Here is a 19,123-nt window from a genome sequence, read left to right on the forward strand (position 1 = left end):
GGACCCCCACATCCCCCAAGTGGGTGCATGCCCAGGCCTCCTTACCTCACTGACGATGGCCCTGACTGTGGCCTTTCCCACTCCAAACTGGTGTCCCACAGAGCAGTAGCTGCCTGGAGTGCTTCCAGCTATTGCAATAGCTTCCAGACAGCTATTGTGACCCTCTTCTCCAGGGGGAGGGTGCATCGCACCTGGGTGTCCTGGTGCCTCAGTGCGGGGGTGAGCCACTGGCAGAGCTCCAGGAAGGTCTGCCGGAGCATGCGGAAGTTCTGCAGCCACATGTCGTTGTCCCACTCCTCCGTGACCAGCTGCTCCCACCACTCAGAGCTCATGGGGTAGCTCCAGGGGCTCCCGACACATCCCCCCAAACACTTTTTATTAGGAAAGAAAATGTAAAAGGTAAGAAGAGTATGATGAGAAACAGATGACATACAACAGTTGGGAATTAGAGTCAGAAGTTTTCTGTCTTCTCCAAAGTGTCTGTAATAGTGCTGTGAGTTGTGAATATCTGTTATATTAGTAAGCTGAGCTATGTGCTACTGTGCCAACAATGAAATTCGGGGAGACTGGGTCAGGGGGCAAACTATTGCAGCTTTTCTTTTTGCAAGAATCTTCATTTAGCAGTGATGTGTAAAGCTGCTGGTCCCTCACTTTGTCAGCAGATGGAACATGCTCCCTCTCTGGTGTGACACTCAAAATCAGGACCCCTACTATGCCCTAGCTGTCTCATTGCTGTCTCAGAGAGCATTAAGAAACTTGGAGCTTTACTCAGGAACCTGACCGCAGTTGTGACAAACCTGAGGAGCAGGTACAGCTAAAGGCTGTGAACCTGTTTTTAATCAGGCATTTCTAATTAGTTTCCAGAGATGTAGTCCCAAGGGAGTTGTCCAAAAAGACATTGTTATGGATAATTAATACGCTAGACAGACTTACAAATGAATTCAGCTTACAGTTTCAAATGTGATTTGCTTTTCACCCTTCAAGCTTTCTTCTTTTTTCATTGGATGTTTCTCTGGGCTTAAAACACAGAAGCCTAAGTGTTCTGTTGAATAAGCTGCGCCTCCTGCAGCAAGTTTCACTTTCTGTTTTTCATACCATAACATCCATCACTGAATCCAAAAACTGAAAAGAAAAATATTTTGTTTTCATGATATTTTCTTCACATCTCCCTGTCCTTTCACTTCTAGTGCTTCCTATTAATCATCATATAGCTCTTGAGCCTAAACTATTTATTAGTGGAAAAATTTCTGGAGATTTTTTTCCCGCTACACATCAGCCATCCTTATCTGTATTTGTAATGAATGATAAATTGATGGCCTTTTTCTATTTGCAAATAATTTGCAAATAAATTTGGATTTTGTTAATGTATATATTTAATATGGTTTAACAAATGATGTACATTCCACTCAAAAATTGCTCTTGAGCTTCTGAGAATATTCTGTACTTGGACTATTCTGTATTCATAATATACTACTTGTTCTGTATGATGGTTCACCTGCGTCAATGTCTTTGCCCTGACTGGTTGCCTTCAAATACAAAAACCGTTCTCAAGATGGGTGCATGAACTTTTCTGGAGAGAGGCCTCTTTAAACTGTGTATTTACAGAACTGCATGTTAAACTTTCTCCTTTTGCAAATATTCTTTTCTAAGAAAAACTGACACATACAAAATTTCTGACAATCTTTACAAAGGGACAGAGGTTTTTCATAAATGTTAATCAGTCTCAAATGTTTGTGTTGTAGCTGAAATGTGTTGTTTGCAGTGTTATTGTTGACTGAGCGGTCTCTGGAAACATGAAACACACAAAATTTGGAAGAGATCTGATCCATCAGGCAGTTTTATTAACACCTTTTAAAATGTTTGATGGAGGGTAATGTTTAGTCATATTTCTGTCTAGTCAATGCAAGTGATGCACTGCAGCAGAAGGCTACTGTGACCCTGACCCAGGCCTATAAAATGGCCTGCAGAATGGAATCGTCTGAGGCGAGGAGTTGCATGAGGTTTCTTCTTTTTCATCATTTCTTGTGTAATTAAGAGAAGAGTAACACAGTTTTAGAATCCTGTGCAAAGGGTTTGGGTGTTGTAAGCTACACCATCCACATGGCCTTCTGAAGAGCTGATCAGGAAGGCTCACGTCTCTAGGTGTACTTTGAGGACAAGACATGTTCAACTGTGATGGTATCTGGGGGCGGGGTGGGGGCGGTGAGAGCTAGTCCTGAATGCCATCAGGGTGATTTCAGGGATCAATAAGGTTGATGATATGACACCGACCACATGAGTCAGGGCACTGCCAAGTTCGAATTTGAAAGATTGAATCAATGCTCGTGTGGAAATGGCAAGGTGAGTGAAGGGCCTGGCTGCACACCACTGGAAAGAGCAGAGCAAAGAAGGGAAGGGGTGGGGTCAAGGGCAAACAGCCCTTAACACTACCTGGACTGCAGCGCTGGCCCTCCTTACAACAGTATAGAGCTTCTGCGGCGCTTCAAAGGGGCCTGGGGCTCCAGCCATCGCTGCTGCCACTGACTTTTCAAAGTTCCCATGCGACCTGCAGGATTTCACTTTGGCACTGTGCCTTTTCATTTCTGTGTTGCTCACTTTGCCTTTTTTGTGCAGACCCCCATCTGAAATTAAATGCTGTAGTTGGGCTGCTGTAGTGTTTTCTCCAGACGTAGGGCTGTAAGTGTGGAACTGGAAGCGTTTCAGAGAACACTGCCATGGAGGTCCTGGAGTTCAATCTTTTATGGAGCAGGCTAAATTTGGTCTCAAGGACCTATCTCCTATCCTTCCCTACACCATTATTACGTACGTGGTACTTTGACTACTGGTTCCTCCCCAGTACTACACATATGTCTATCTGCAATGTTTGCACAAGGCAGCAATTCACCATGAGGTTCTCTGTCATTGCAAACCCACCTATCTATGTTTCTAATGATCTAACCTCCTGTTACTGATACCTGTCAGAGGGATAGCCATGTTAGTCTGTATGCACAAAAACAACAAGATGGTCTTAGCTTACAAAAGATTTGCTCCATTTGGATGTTTTCTCCTTCCCTGAGACTTTCACCTGCCTCAACAGTACAGAGGCTATCTGAGCAGAGGTGGAAGTGATCTAAACCCCGGAAACTCTCCTCTCAGTACCTCTCTGTCACCCTTAACTTCCTCAGTTTAGTAATTCAGGACTGGTAAACCTGTGTGGTAACAGCAATTTAGGAGTGCTGGAACAATTTTTAAAGTGTGGATGCTGAAACCCACTGAACAGATCTACAAAAACTGTATATGCTGACTGCATTTACCTTCTAAATATTGCTTGAAATTTTGCACCCCATACTTCCATTATTCCTGAAGTATGTAGGCAAACAACTATAAGTTGCACCTCCCTCATCTGGCATCCTCGGGTCCTCAGTGGTCCAAAAGCAGGGATTTCGCTGAACCAGGGGAGATGAATATCCCCAGTCCCTGACCACTCGCACTGGCCCTTTGGCTACAGCTTCCCAGCCTTCTGGCCATGGATCACCACTGCAGCTCACTCCTTAGCCCTCTGCAGCTGCAGGCGATGCCAGACAAAAGGCACAGCTGCTCAGGGATACTGGTGCACCAGCCCCCACCCCATGCTGCTGCCCGGGGACGCCAAATGACAACACGCCAGCCCCAGCTTGGCTTGCACTCTTTCTCTGTCTCTCTGGTCTAGGAGAATCCCTGATATTACCAGTTGAGGGATGCTGCCAGACCAGCGAGTGCTGGTTTTAGACAGAGAAAGCTGTAGTCTATTATTTGAGAAAAGCTGGCTACAAGAGTCTCAGAGCCACCTGAAAAGGATCTGTGTGCAGAAAGAACTCTCTGCATGTGAATCTGACCTGAGCCATCTGGTGAGTGTTGGTGAAATAAGGTGTCATGAAGTCAGAAGTGTTTGTACATAGTTCCCTTTTGGTTTGTTCTTGGCAGTCAGTTATTATGCGTATGCTGGGACTGGAGTAAGGAGGTGCCCATTTTGCTGGGGAAGGGTTTGTACATGTGTGGTGGGTGCATCTTGCTATATCAGGTGCACAAAAATGACACTTAAGAACTCCCTGGGACATCTGAAGGTATACAGCCCGAAGGGAGCCCTAGTTGAGTGGCTGTAATGGATTTGAGCAATGGTCTGATTTGTCCCAACAACTGATGCACACACTCAATAGCTCTGTGTGAAAAGACTTTGGGGTCTGTATAGAAGCCATAGACTCCTCTGTTTCTTTGATGATGACTGTAGCTCCTGCCTGCTAGTGGAAGGATAAAAGAGAGCTTAAACAAGGATGTACTGGTGGTATTATCCTCCCTTGTTATCCCTTTGTAGTTGGCTTTCTCACATGCAGCCTTCCAATCTTAGATTATACATATCATCAAATGACATCTTCAGCAAATCAATGGGTTCCTCCACGCAGCATGGCTTAAAAACAATATCAGGAATTGAATGTCAACAGATTCCCCTCTCCACTGTTTGTAATGAAGTACTTAGAATTTGAAGACTGTGTATGGATCCCAGGACTGCCATGTTCCACCAGAGAGGAGAATACATTTTGGCAGTGATGATTTTGTAATCCTTGATTTGTTCATACAGTGTATTCTTTCTCTCATTATTTTCATGTAACTGTGTTTTGTCAGTGTAACCTGTAGGCTTCAGTTGCATGGAGGAATTGATGAAGGGAGAGAGATTTGAGCAGAAAAGATGTTTGACAGCTGATGGGTACAGTTATTGGAGACACACTGCACCATAAGAAAGAATAGGCATTGATTTTAATAGTCAATGCCTTGTCCAGGTGTGTAAACCAACAAGTCGCAAACTGAGGTGCATAAATCAGTGATGGAATCTGGAGTAGTTGGTGGTGATCTGCAGAGGACTGGCAAGTTCTGCATTTATTTAAAGACAGCTAAAATTATATGTGTGTTCCTAACATTAGGGTTTTTTTGTTAGCATTTGCTGTACCTTTCAGAAAATGTTACCTGATCTCCAATGGAAGGAGAAATTATCACTGTAACAATCTTTATAAGATTAAGATCACAATGAAATGTTTGAGAACCCCTCAGCTTAAGGGAACTTTTAAAAAAAACAAAAAACCTTCTGCAGTGCTGCCATTTATTGACTGTCAACAATTTACAGTCTCCTATTAGAGATTTCATAGTTTGGCTTACAAAAGAGATTTAAATGAGGCAAAATTTTGAGGAGTAAAGGGACTTCAAAGTGCCAGCAGGTGAGCCATGGCTAGACGCGAGCCAGTACTTTGAAGTTTAAAACTTCAGAGTTGCTGCAGGGGGAAATTTACTTTATGAAGTGCTGCGTATGCAGCAGAGCACTTCATTAGTAAACTCCCAACACCCTAATTACCATCCTTTCTTCGAAGGAGGGTTGTAGTGTAGACAAGCCCAATTTGTATTTATACTATCTGATTATTTAATGAAGTGATTGTTTGACTTCTTTTATAAACTTTTAAATAAGAAATCTCCTGTTAGTGTCTGCCTGAAATTAATCCGACAAAGGGCTAAGGCTGATAAATAGCTCTTGAAAAATATTTTTTACATACTTAAACTTGGCAGAGAGACAGAGCTTTACAACATTTGTTCCAATGGCTGTGTTAGGTGTTGGTTTTTGTTGTTTTTAGGTAATTCTTCATTATTGGCTTTAGGGTAATTTTGAAAACTCATGGAGATCAGGAGAGGTCCTGGATGACTGGAAAAAGGATATGCTGTCCATCTTTCAAAAAGTAAAGAAAGACAACCCAGAAGAAGAGTAGACCAGTCAGCCTTGCCTCAGTCCCTGGAAAAATCATGGAGGAGATACTCAAGGAATCCATTTGAAGCACTTGGAAGAGGGGAAAGTGATCATGAGTAGTCAACATAAATGAGATATACCTTGATTTTAGCAAAGCTTTTGATACAGTTTCTCACAAAATACTTGCTCATAAGGAATTGGATAAATGGACTGTAAGGTGGATAGAAAGCTGCCTAGATGGTTGAATCCGTTGGGTAAGTGTCTGACTGACAGTCAATTTCAAGTGGAGAGCCCTAGGCGTCAGTTCTTGGGCCGGTATTGTTCTATGCCTTTATTAATGACCTGGATGAGGGGATGGATCGCACCCTCAGCAAATTTGCAGATCACATTAAGCTAGGGGGACAGGAAAATACATCTGAGTGTAGGAATAGGGTCCAGAGTGACCTAGATAAATTGGAGGATTGAGCCAAAAGTAATCTGATGAAGTTTAACATGGCCAAGTGCAGAGTCCTGCACTTGGGATGGAAAAATCCCAAGCATTATTCCAGGCTAGGGCCTGACTGGTTAAGTAGCAGTACAGCAGAAAAGAACCTAGGGATTACAGTGGATGAGAGGCTGGATATGATTCAACAGTGTGCTCTTGTAGCCAAGAAGGCTAACAGCATATAGAGGCGCATTAAGAAGAGCGTTTCCAGCAGATCATGAGAAGTTATTTTTCCCCTCTATTTGGCACTGGTGAGGCCACATCCGGAGTATTGCATCCAGTTCTGGGCCCTCCAGTATGGAAAGGATGTGGATGCATTGGAGGAGGTCCAGCGGAGAGCAACAAAAATGATTAGGGGCTGGAGCACCTGACCTAGGAGGAGAGGCTGAGGAATCTGGGCTTATTTAGTTTGCAGAAGAGAAGATTGAGGGACAATTTGATAGCAGCCTTCAACTTCCTGAAGTGGGGCCTCTAAAGGGGATGGAGAGAGGCTGTTCTCAGTAACGATGGGAGAAAAAGGAGCAATGGTCTCAAGTAGCAGTGGAGGAGGTCTGGGTTGGGTATTAGGAAAAACTGTTTCACCAGAAGGGTGGTGAAGCACTGGAATGCGTTACGTAGAGATGTGGTGGAATCTCCTTTCCTAAACGTTTTTGACAAAGTCCTGGCTGGGACGAGGATGATTTAGGTAGGGTTGATCCAGCAGGTGGCTGGACTCAATGACCTCCTGAGGTCGCTACCAACCCTAAGAGTCTATAATTCTATGATTCTATGATCAGGCATTTTTCACAGTACAACTGAAATTTAGAGGCACAGTGTTATGCAACTGGTAGTTGATGGTGCCACATCAGGCCATATGCACACAAGCTTGTTTTGGGAGCAGCATTAACTGCTTACAAGCCTGATTGACAGGACGATTAGGGGATGTGCAAGCTTGATACTTTTTGAGCACCAAGTGTACCCAAACCTGACTGGTGGAGGGGAAAAATTATTCCCACACTTGACTCCTGTGCATGAGGGAGATGGAGTCTGTGTGCATGGCAACCTGACTGATGGGGCGCCAGTTCACACCTATCTCATTAGGGAGAGGAAGGGGCTAGCATCTTTGCACTCTGACAGCCTGACGTCTTCCTCTTGGAATGCCAGTCTCTCCATTTCCTGGTCCTTACCAACCAGCCTATTTCATCATCAATACTGCACCAAACACCTGCAACTACAAGTACTGGGGAAAAAATAACCTGGGAATGGTGTGATCAAATTCATTAACATAGCTATTTTTCTTATGGAGCCCCTGCTGAATCAAAGTTTAGGTTCACATTGTACTTTAGTATGTCCCCAAGTTCAGTCACTCATGTCAGTGGGACACTCAGGTACTTTAAGTTAGGCAAATGCTTTCAAGCACTTTGCTGAACTAGAGAGTTCAGGTAGAATATGAGAAGATTTTTATTGTTTTTTTCTTACTTGAAAATATCTAATTCATACAGATCACTCATGCTGTAGGTTGCTATTTTGTATAAATAAATATATATTATAAAAACCTCTGAAAAAATAAATAAAAGCAATAAATTAACATTGTGAATAAATATAGGCAGATCAACATAAAAACACTTCTAAAAATCAGTAAAATTATTGAAAAACATTGTCAAAGTGCAAGAAGAGAATAAATAGTTCACACTAGGTTAAAATTCAAGAACAGCTATTTACAAGTCACCTAGAAATTGGGGTTTTCTTGTTTCTTTCCTTTTACTCTTGATGGCCGTGTCTACACGTGCACGCTACTTTGAAGTAGCGGCGCCAACTTCAAAATAGCGCCCGTCACGGCTACACGTGTTGGGCGCTATTTCGAAGTTGAAATCGACGTTAGGTGGTGAGACGTCGAAGTCGCTAACCCCATGAGGGGATGGGAATAGCGCCCTACTTCGAAGTTGAACATCGAAGTAGGGCACGTGTAGACGATCTGCGTCCTGCATCATCGAAAAAGCGGGGTCCGCCATGGCAGCCATCAGCTGAGGGGTTGAGAGACGCTCTCTCTCCAGCCCCTGCGGGGCTCTATGGTCATCGTGTGCAGCAGCCCTTAGCCCAGGGCTTCTGGCTGCTGCTGCCGCAGCTGGGGATCCATGATGCATGCACAGGGTCTGCAACCAGTTGTCGGCTCTGTGGATCTTGTGTTGTTTAGTGCAACTGTGTCTGGGAGGGGCCCTTTAAGGGAGTGGCTTGCTGTTGAGTCTGCCCTGTGACCCTGTCCGCAGCTGTTCCTGGCACCCTTATTTTGATGTGTGCTACTTTGGCGTGTAGACGTTCCCTCGCAGCGCCTATTTCGATGTGGTGCTGCCCAACGTCGAAGCTGAACGTCGACGTTGCCAGCCCTAGAGGACGTGTAGACGTTATTCATCGAAATAGACTATTTCGATGTAGCGTGCACATGTAGACGTAGCCGATAGGAAAAAAACCTTCAGAAATATCACTTGCTTATGAGTCTATCTCATGATCTTTCCATACAGCTTGTGAGAGACTAGCATGGGATGCAGAAAATCAGTCAGAGAAACTCTTGGACAACCACTTTGGCAACCTCTTTCCAGGCCTGAGATCTTTTGGGGGCCGCAAGAAGTCTCATTCTTCATTCTGCCTGTGCAGGAATATTATCCTTCCCTTGTTTTTGAAAGTTGTCCAGTTCACATTCGTTATGCAGAAGTAGAACATAACGACTGCAGTTGGAGTTGAAGCGCAGAATGAGTCATATGTTTAATTCAAGATGGATGATAAAAGTAATTCAAGATTGATGATAAAAGTCTCAAAAGGTACTGTTTGCAGAATCAATGTGCAGAGGAAGGACTCCAGGGAAGGTGAAGTGTCACTCAGCTGTTTTCATACATCATTGCTTGAAGCATCATGTGGTGGTATGAAAAAAGGCAATGGTTGAACATAAACAATTTAGATTTCATATATATTCAGTGTTTTTCTAAGTTGATGTCAAATCATAAATTCTTAGCCTTACTGCACTTACAACATTATCACAATTTGTTGTTCCTGAAGCTGTTGAATTTAGGGGTAAACAGAACAAGGAAAAGCAGAGTAAGTACCATTACACATCCCTAAGTGCATAATTAGATGGTGGGGGTAGAAGAATGTGGGCACAGACTTTCTTTTTTCTGGTGTCCTGACTGGAATGTTGTATACCTAGGCAATTGTTGAAATTCTTTTCCCCAACTTAGACACTTACTGGGAAAAGTTAGATTTGGGATGGCTAATTGTCACTCAACATATTTTGTAATTAGTAATCAGTTATATGTGTGTAATTTTTCATACAGAACATGGAGAGAACCACTAAATTATATGATAATTGAAAAAGAATTTAACTTGAATTTGAAATAGCTGTATGGGCAAAATTACTGTGGGAGAAAGATTGAGCGGTTCATAATAGGAGTTGTAAAACTTCTGCCCATCTCATCTTAGTTGTTTTATTCAAATAATATCATTTGAGTTTACCTTCATTTTCAAGTCTCTGTGAGTTTGTTGAGAATGAGAAAACATCTGGAGATTTCTCTGCGATCTCCCAGGCACACCGGCTATCTTGCTTTTCATTCAGGAACTGGTTTATTGTCTGAAAGTATCTCTTCAGTTTCGGGCTGGCATGCAGGAGGTTCTCATTTCCTGAGTAGGTTCTCTCCTTTTCCAGCTCAGCACTCAAACACATCTCCAGGTTCTCAGTCTGCAAGTGAAGTCCATTTTGGAATTGCTCTATGGCAGTCCCATTCCATGCAGCTTGGGTGAGATTGTTGTTGAAGATCTGCAAGAGCTCTTGGAGGATCTGCTGGATGGCTGCCTTGGCGTTCTCTTGCCGGGACAGTCGGATTTTGAGAACGTCTCCAGGTTTGAAAGCCGTCCTTTCATGTGCACATTTGAAGGAAAAGTTTCCCCCCATTTTCTCCAGATGCTCTAGGCTCTTGCTGTTCATTTTGGTTTGTAGAACATGAAGCCTCTTACAATCCAGACACGAGATTTCATTGGAGAAGAGCAAAATGAGGCAAAACTTCAGCAAACTCCTGCAGATCATGGTGATGTCTTATATTCTTTGCCTTTGTGTACAGCTTGAGCAACTGGTGTTTGTTCAAAGTCTTTTGCATGCTGTTGTGGTTTTGACCCATGTCTCTGAATTTAAATAGTCTGTAGGAGAATGTTTTTCTTTCATCACTTCCTGCTTCTCAAGGTTTTCCTTTTCACTTTCCTTCTTTTTATTTCATTGAAACTAGGGTATTCCAGAGGCACTAAGACAAGGGAGTGTGAAGTCTGTTCTATAGCTTTAGCTGAGAGCCAGTTTGCTTTAGGCTCATGCTGTAAAAGCTCCTGGCTTTACCTTTGCAGGTTCAATCCCACCTGCTGACTGGTTTTTGGCTTTACACTAGCAAACAATCAGAACAAAATCATAGTTGGTACCTTTTTCAGTGTTCAAAATAACCCCTTAATTACTTGTAGTTTTCCCCAATAGACAAAGAAGATGGAAAGGGTAAAGAAGAGTATGATTACTGAGCTATGCTCTTGTTACAATATAGAATACGGTCCTTTCTGTCTAACTCTCAAGCACTTTTAGGCAGGTATGAATGTCTGTTGCCACAGGAAAACCATATATGAAGTTAAACCAGTGGTTCCCAAACTTTTCGGCATCATGCCCCTGCTTTTGCTTTCTGAAAAATCCTCATGCCCCCGCACCTCTTCTTTATCATCATCCAACCCCCCTTTTAAGAAAAAAATCAATTCATAATTTAAAATAAACACAAAAACTTGATATAAAAATGTTATTTTAAATTAAAAATAAGCACAAACCATTTTTTCTTGGCTCCATGCAGGTGCCTGGTGCAGACCTTGCTGGCCAGCTGCCTGAGCCCTGTATCAGCTGCCAGAGCTGCGCATACCAGACGGTCATGTGCCCAAGCCCTGTGCTGCCAGAGCCACCTGCCCAAGCTGACTGAGTCCCGCGCTGCTGGGGCAAACCACCTGAGTCCTGTGCTGCCAGGGCCCACTGCTAGCCCAAGCCCTGCCAGCTGCCTGCCTGAGCCCCATGAGATGACCAAGCCCCGCCCCTCCCCTCTTCTCCCCCAAAGCCAGGCACCACTAGCCCCCTGTCCTTACCCCCTCCCTGAGCCAGGCACCCCCAGACCCCCATCTAATCCCATCCTACTCCTACTCCCCTTCCCCCCGTAACCCACACTCACCCAGCTACCTTTGCAGGAGGCAGCTAGTTCCACATGGGTCTTTGCCGGCTGTCTGCTTTTTATAGTGGCTGTGGTGGGTCACCCACGTAAAATGGCAGGGGCTGAGGGCTGGAAGTAAAGGCCAGCTCTTTCTTGGGGTGGGGGAATGATGGGATGGGGGAATGATGGGATGGGGGGCTGGGTCACCTACCCCCCCCCCAAAAGAATTCCTTCATGCCCCCCCAGGGAGGCACGCTCTCCCTCTGCAGTTTAGGAAACCATGAGTTAAATGGTAGCAATAAATTTTGGGAGATGGTGGGGAACTAACAGTACTTCAGAGCTGCTTTTTTGATAGACCCTGGTTATGAAATACCTATCAGATAACAGTTTTTCATCCACTTATCCAGTAGAGAGAAACCATTCCCTCTGTGGCATGGCATTGAAAACCATAAAACACTGCTATTCTCTGTTGTTCTCATTCCTTCCTTCCATTTGTACATCTTAAAAATTGGTGATTTGTGGAAAGAATTCCTACTGGAGTTGGGGCCAGAAAATTGACTCTCATAATTTTCTGCAAATGTGCAAAAGGATTGAGGGAAAGGATACATTCATGGGGAATACCAAGTGGTGGACAAAGGGCCCTTGACAACTGGGAGTTTTGCTCATGAACCTGATGCCAGCAGACGAAAACAAACCGTATCTGAAGAATAGGTACATGTGGAGGGTTGGTATATGCTTTTGTATATTCACATGACATAACACAGCGATATGGAGCAGTATCCTCAAAACAGACTGTGCAGCTGATAATAAATATGCTAGAAGGACCCACATTAATGAATTAAGTGTACAGTTAAAAGAATGTGGCAAAGATACACATTATTTTGTCAAATTCAATATCTCCATTTGTGCTGCTAGGAATCCCAAGCTGATTAATATTAATACAATTTTTCAAGTCTAATTTACTTTTCAACATTCAACGTCTCTTTTTTCAATATTCATTTCACTGGGCTTGGAAACAGAACCTCAACTGATCTGTTGCATGAGCTTTGCTTCCTGTGGGCAGTTTCACTTTGTGTTTTCCATACCACAGCTCTAGACCATCATCTGGAGATTCCTTCAGTGCAGGGCAACTGTTTTTAATTTAAAAATAGAAAATGATTTTCATTTTCATTCTGAATATGAAAAGAAACAAAACACAGAAATATTTTTTCTGACCAGTTCTCTTAAAGCTCCCTCCCCCATTGTGTAACGCACATTGAAAACTATATAATATTTTCTATAAAGTATTTAATACATTTATTTCCCTTTTGGGGGTGATCATGGGAAAATGTAAGAATCAGATATGCCAAGACAGTATATTCCTTGGTGCTGAATGAATAACTGAAACCAACAATATTTCTCTAAATATTTGATTTTCACCGCTGTTTTCAGTAATGGGTATTGTAACTTCTCTCATTTTTTCCCATATATTTACAGTTGTTTCAAATTCACCTATCATATATTCCTTTCAGTTCATGGGCAGCTTCCAAATTTAATTTTCACACCAACTTACAAGATTCTAATAACTTTATTGCTTCATAAAAAAGGGAAGGGAAAATTAGAGGAGTTAGTATAAAATGTATATATGAAAATATTAACATAAAAATGATGATAAAATGGGGTGACTGATCTGTGCCCAAGGTACTTGGACCAACTTCTTCTCTCTTTATAGCAAAGGCCTATTGAAAATGGTAAGGTTACTAGACAGAAGTTTTTAAACAATTTTACGTAATTAATATAAATTAAATATAGAAAAACTTATTTTTTAAAAAACAACAAAAAAGGGGATTTTTATTATTAAATTATATAGCTTTTCATAGATATTTTTCTGGAAAACTATAGATTTAATTCTACAGAAATGTCTCAATGAATTCCAAAAGGTAGTTTCATTCATCTGGCTTCTCTTCATTTTTCATTCTAAGGTCAGTTCAGAATCTGGTGGGTGATAATTTCCTTATAGACAGGGACCATGTCTATGGACCCACAGATATTCTGATTTTGACTTGATTAGAAAAATGCTACCTGCTGCATCAATGGGTGGGGGAATTAAATGGGGCTAGCTGTAAAAGGAGGATAGTCCCAGTAGCAAGGGAGAGAGACGTCCATCAATGGATAGTAGTAACAGAGAGAAAGCCGTACTAGTCTATATTACTATCAAAACAAAAAAGCAGTCGAGTAGCACTTTAAAGACTTACAAAAAAATTTATTAGGTGATGAGCTTTCGTGTGACAGACCCACTTCTTCAGATCATAGCCAGACCAGAACAGACTCAATATTTAAGGCACAGAGAACCAAAAATAGTAATCAAGGTTGACAAATCAGAAAAATATTATCAAGGTGAGCAAATCAGAAAGTAGAGGGGCAGAAGGGGTGGGGGAGTCAAGAATTAGATTAAGCCAAGTGTGCAAAAGAACCCCTGTAATGACCTAGAAAATTCACATCCCAGTTCAAACCACGTTAATGTATCCAATTTAAATATAAAAGAGAGCTCAGCAGCCTCTCTTTCCAATCTGTTGTGAAAATTCCTCTTCAGTAAGACTCAAACCTTCAGGTCATTAATGGAACGGCCCACTCCATTAAAGAGCTGACTGACCGGTTTGTGAATCAGGAGTGTTTTTATGTCTGTTTTGTGCCCATTAATTCTTTGTCTAAGGGAGTTTGAAGTCTGTCCAACATACAAAGCACCTGGGCATTGTTGTCACATGATGGCATATATGATGTCAGTTGAGGAACATGAGAATGTGCCCATGATTCTGTGAATAACCTGGTTAGGTCCAGTAATAGTATCTACAGAATAGATATGTGGACAAAGCTGGCAACGGGCTTTATTGCAAGGAAATGTCCCAGGACTGGTGTTCCTGTGGTATAGACTGTGATTGTTGGTGAGAATCCTCATAAGGTTGGGCGGTTGTTTGTAGGAGAGAACAGGCCTGTTACCTAGGGCCTTCTGGAGTGTGGCATCCTGATTAAGGACAGGTTGTAGGTCTTCAATAATGCATTGCAGTAGTTTGAGTTGGGGGCTGTAAGTGGTGTTCTCTTCTTGGCTTTTTTGGGCCTATCTTGGAGTAGCTGGTCTCTGGGTATTCATCTGGCCCTGTTGATTTGTTTTTTTTATTTCTCCTGGTGGGTAATTCAGGCTTATGACTATTTGGTAGAGATCTAGTTGTTTTCGGGCTCTGTCAGTAGGATCAGAGCAAATGCAATTGTACCGAAGGGCTTGACTGTAAACCATAGATCTAGTTATGCATGCAGGACGGAAGTTAGAAGCGTGTAGGTAAGTATAGCAATCAGCGGGTTTCCGGTAGAGTGTGGTACCGATCAGGCCATCCTTGATTTGTACTGTAGTGTCCAGGAAATGTATTTCTCACAGGGAGTAGTCAAGGCATAAGTTGATGTTGGGTTGCAGATTGTTAAAGTCTCTGTGGAATTCTTCTAGAGTCTCTATACCATGGGTCCAAATCATAAAGATGTCATCAATGTATGGTAAGTAAAGGAGGGGTAATAGGGGACGAGAGCTGAGGAATCATTGTTCCAGGTCAGCCATAAATATATTAGCATATTGTGGGGCCATGCAGGTGCCCATAGCAGTTCCACTAACCTGGAGGTATAAGTTGTCCCCAAATTGGAAATAATTGTGGATGAGAACAAAGTTACAGAGGTCAGACACCAGACTGGCTGTGGTGACATCAGGGATGGTATTCCTGATTGCTTGTAATCCATCTTTGTGTGGAATATTAGTGTACAGAGCCTCTACATCCATGGTGGCAAGGATAGTGTTGTCAGGAACTTTTCCATGTTTTGTAATTTCCTCAGGAAGTCAGTGGTATCTCAGAGATAGCTGGGAGTGTTGGTGGCATAGAGTTTGAGGAGGGAGTCCACGTAACTGGATAGTCCGGTGGTAGGGGTGCCAATACCCAAAGTACTAAGGCGTCCGGGGTTTCCAGGTTTGCGGATTTTGGGAAGTAAATAGAATAATCCAGGTTGGGGCTCAGATGGTGTGTCTGAGTAAATAAGTCCCAAGTAGCAGCAGGCAGTTCCTTGAGACTATGAACAGGAGACTATGAATTTAAGACTATGAACAGGAGACAGCCAGACAACCCTCCAACACCAAATTTTACAGACCTCTCTCCGTTGATCCCACTTTGGAATTCCAAAAGAAATTACAACTACTACTTAAGGAACTCCCTGCTGCTACTCGGGACCTTATTTACTCAGAATCACGGGCACATTCTCATGTTCTTCAATTAATATCATATATGCCATCATGTGACAATGCCCAGATGCTTTGCATGTTGGACAGACTTCAAACTCCCTTAGACAAAGAATTAATGGGCACAAAACAGACATAAAAACACTCCTGATTCACAAACCAGTCAGTCGGCACTTTAATGTAGTGGGCCATTCTGTTTATGACCTGAAGGTTTGCGTCTTACTGAAGAGGAATTTTCACAACAGATTGGAAAGAGAGGCTGCTGAACTTTCTTTTATATTTAAATTGGACACGTTAACACGTGGTTTGAACTGGGATGAGAATTTTCTAGGTCATTATAGGGGCTCTTTTGCATACTTGGCTTAATCTAACTCTTGACCCTTCCCCACCACCTTCTGCCCCTCTACTCTCTGATTTGCCCACCTTGATAATATTTTTCTGATTTGTCAACCTTGATTACTATTTTTGGTTCTCTGTGCCTTAAATATTGAGTCTGTTCTGGTCTGGCTATGATCTGAAGAAGTGGGTCTGTCCCACAAAGCTCATCACCTAATAAATTATTTTGTTAGTCTTTAAAGTGCTACTGGACTGCTTTTTTGTTTCAATGGATAGTAGGTTACTCGTCCCTCTGAGAGCCTCTCACTGGCCAGCTGCAGGGAAAGGTGCTGCTTCACCTGCATTCCCCAGCTCCTAAGATTTAACCCAGTGCAGGGGCCACATGAAACCTCTTTTGGCTCTATTCCAGCAGCACACCCTGCTCACCCAGACTAGGAATGGAAGCCTGGCCCTCTCTATGCTGCGGGTGTATCTTATAATCTGTATAGGGGATCACTGTGGTATCATCCTAGACATTCAGGTAAAATGGTCTTGTGGTTACAACTTTTAGAACCTCCAAACTGTTGAAGAGAAGCACTTTTTTCACCTGCACAGTATTGACATCAGTAGCACTTCACTCCCTCTGGTTATTGTGGATGACTGTGCATATTCACTTTTGCCATGATTAATGAGGCTGTTCCCTTACTACGCTCACTCAGATAGAATTTCTGTGTGCATACGTGAAGGCTCACATTCAACTGTCTGCTCAGTAGGAGTAAGACGACAGTGAATTCCTTTTTGGGAAACTGAAAGCAATTTGGAAAAGCCTGCTGCTGTACAAGGACGATTTCTCTAATGTAGCTAGATTCACCTGTTGCAGTTTGCATAATATATGAGAATGCTATGAGATGTTCTCCACATAGATAAGAGCAGCAGCACATGTTGTTAGTTCAGTGTGCCATTTAATTTAATTGATTTAATAGAAATCACAGCATCAAGCCATAGTTAGATGAAATCACTTCTCAGCATTTGGTATGGCCTTGGTCTACGCTAGTAACCTAAGTTTTTTATAACTGCATTGCTCATGGACATGACTTTTCCACACCACTGGGCAATAGTTATACTGAACTAACTGCTGGCATAAACAGCACTATGTCAAATGGATGGCTTCTCCTGTCAACGTCACCACCACCCCTCAAAGAGGTGAAGTACCTACACAGAGAGAAGCACTTCTGTCATCTTCACTACAGTTCTGCAACTTGCAGCAGTGCAGCAAGTATCTACAAGTCCCTAGGAAGGAAAGGAACTTATTCTTGGAGGAATGACTAATAGCACCCCAAACTTTTGTCTTAGTGTTTTGCCTAAGGCCTGGTCTATACTACAAAGTTACATTGATATAAATCACTTTGCTTTTCCTAGTTATATATGAGTGTACACTTAAGTATGTCTCCTTCTGCTCTAACTACTACTTTACATTGATGGTGTAACACTACCTCCCCAAGGAGCATAAAGCCATGCCTGGCATACATAGGTAGATGCAATGCAACTGTAGGCACTGTTACTCATGTCAGCTATTAACAGATCTCCCACAATGCCCAACACTGACTACTCCTGTAGAAAAGCAGCCCATCCCTCCCTCCCCCCGCCAACATTTTAAAATGTCTTTTTCTGGTTGTCCAGCTTGGTGAATTTACTTCTTTTTGCTTGCTGTGGTTGTGTGCTGCTGCCCAGCTCACCGTGCTACCTACAGCCTCCAGATGCATGCCTGCCTGGAGTTGACAGAAGATATAGGATCTCATGGGCATGTGGTGAGAAGAAGCTGTGCAGGTATTCAGGCTGTAAAACCGAGCTTACAATGCCCATTGCAATAGGGCAGAGCTATGTGCATGCTCCATGCTTCCCTTGGAGGTGGTGGACAGCAACAAGGCCTGCTGAAGGTTATGGGAAATTGAAAATAGGCATGACAACTACAGCTAGAGATGATACTGTGCAGTGCAGAACACTGTATTTGTGGAATCTGTCTGTTTCTTCCATTCCTCTTTGCATCAGTAGTTTCTGCCCCAACATGCATTGACAAAATTACCCAAAACAGTGTACTGAATGGTGTAAGGTTGCACGCTGGGAAACCTACCCATCATGCACGACATTGAGATTACTCCTGGGGAGTACACCCTGCAGAGATGCAAGAAGCCAAGTACGCATGCACATAAGCAATATACTAACTGCAACGGCTGCCTGGTGATATAATTTTTATTGACAAAACTTTGCAGTGTATGTGTGGCCTAAGAAATGGAAGCAGACGATGGTAGAGAAAAATTGTATGAAGAATTCATTTTAAGGATGGGATATTGGTTTAAGAACTGAGTTAAGGGAAAATGTTTTTTTGCAGTTCATATTTTGACCCTCTCTCCTCTGTCAAAGCAGTTCAAGGGCCAGCTGTGGCTTACTGGATTGAGCAGTCAGGGGATCTAAGCTAAAATCCTGGGCTTGATATTGACTTGTTGCATAATTTTGCAGAAGATGCAGCTTCTTTATGGATGTTTCCCCATGTGCATTATCCTCACATATTCATTGATAAGGGTTAAGTTGGACTAATACTCTAAAATTAAGATACGTTGTTGAGAGTACATAAGACATGGAATAATATTTTGTGATTTATGGTATCATAACCTCTGGGAGTCAACATAACAAATTTCAAACATTCAAAACAAACTGTTCATGAGTCATTATATAAAGGGGGGAAATTTTTAATAGAACAGTTTTCCATTTAAAAATGCAGTTTCAGAATCAAAACGCTTCATCAGACCATGGTAGTTTTGATAAATAACTCTTAAATGAATCCAAATTATTTATTTAATGCTGAAAATTGTTTCTTTTATTCAATTAGGTTTGGAAAGATTAGATTTTTATCCAGAAGACCTGGTCTACATCTAAACATTAGGCCAACCTAGCTCCATTACTCAGGGCTGTGAAAAATTAGCCTTCCTTTTTAGGTCTACAGATAGGACACAACTACTTTTCTGCACCTGTGACATCTAGGTACCTTGGATTTGAGGCCTTCAGGAGAAAGTAAGTACACTGAGGTAGGCTGGTGATAGTGGAAGGTAAGAGTACTTATGCTGTTAATGTGAAAGGGCAAGTGTTTA

At 42.5% G+C, this 19,123-nt stretch overlaps 1 pseudogene; it reads right to left on the reverse strand.

Moving 5' to 3' along the window:
• Positions 1-9,718: 9,718 nt before the first annotated feature.
• Positions 9,719-10,278, reverse strand: LOC142013459 (interferon beta-like; annotated as a pseudogene).
• Between the last annotated feature and the right edge of the window lie 8,845 nt (positions 10,279-19,123).

This window comes from Carettochelys insculpta, chromosome 5, assembly GCF_033958435.1.
Source record: "Carettochelys insculpta isolate YL-2023 chromosome 5, ASM3395843v1, whole genome shotgun sequence".
Classification (NCBI taxonomy): Eukaryota; Metazoa; Chordata; order Testudines; family Carettochelyidae; genus Carettochelys; species Carettochelys insculpta.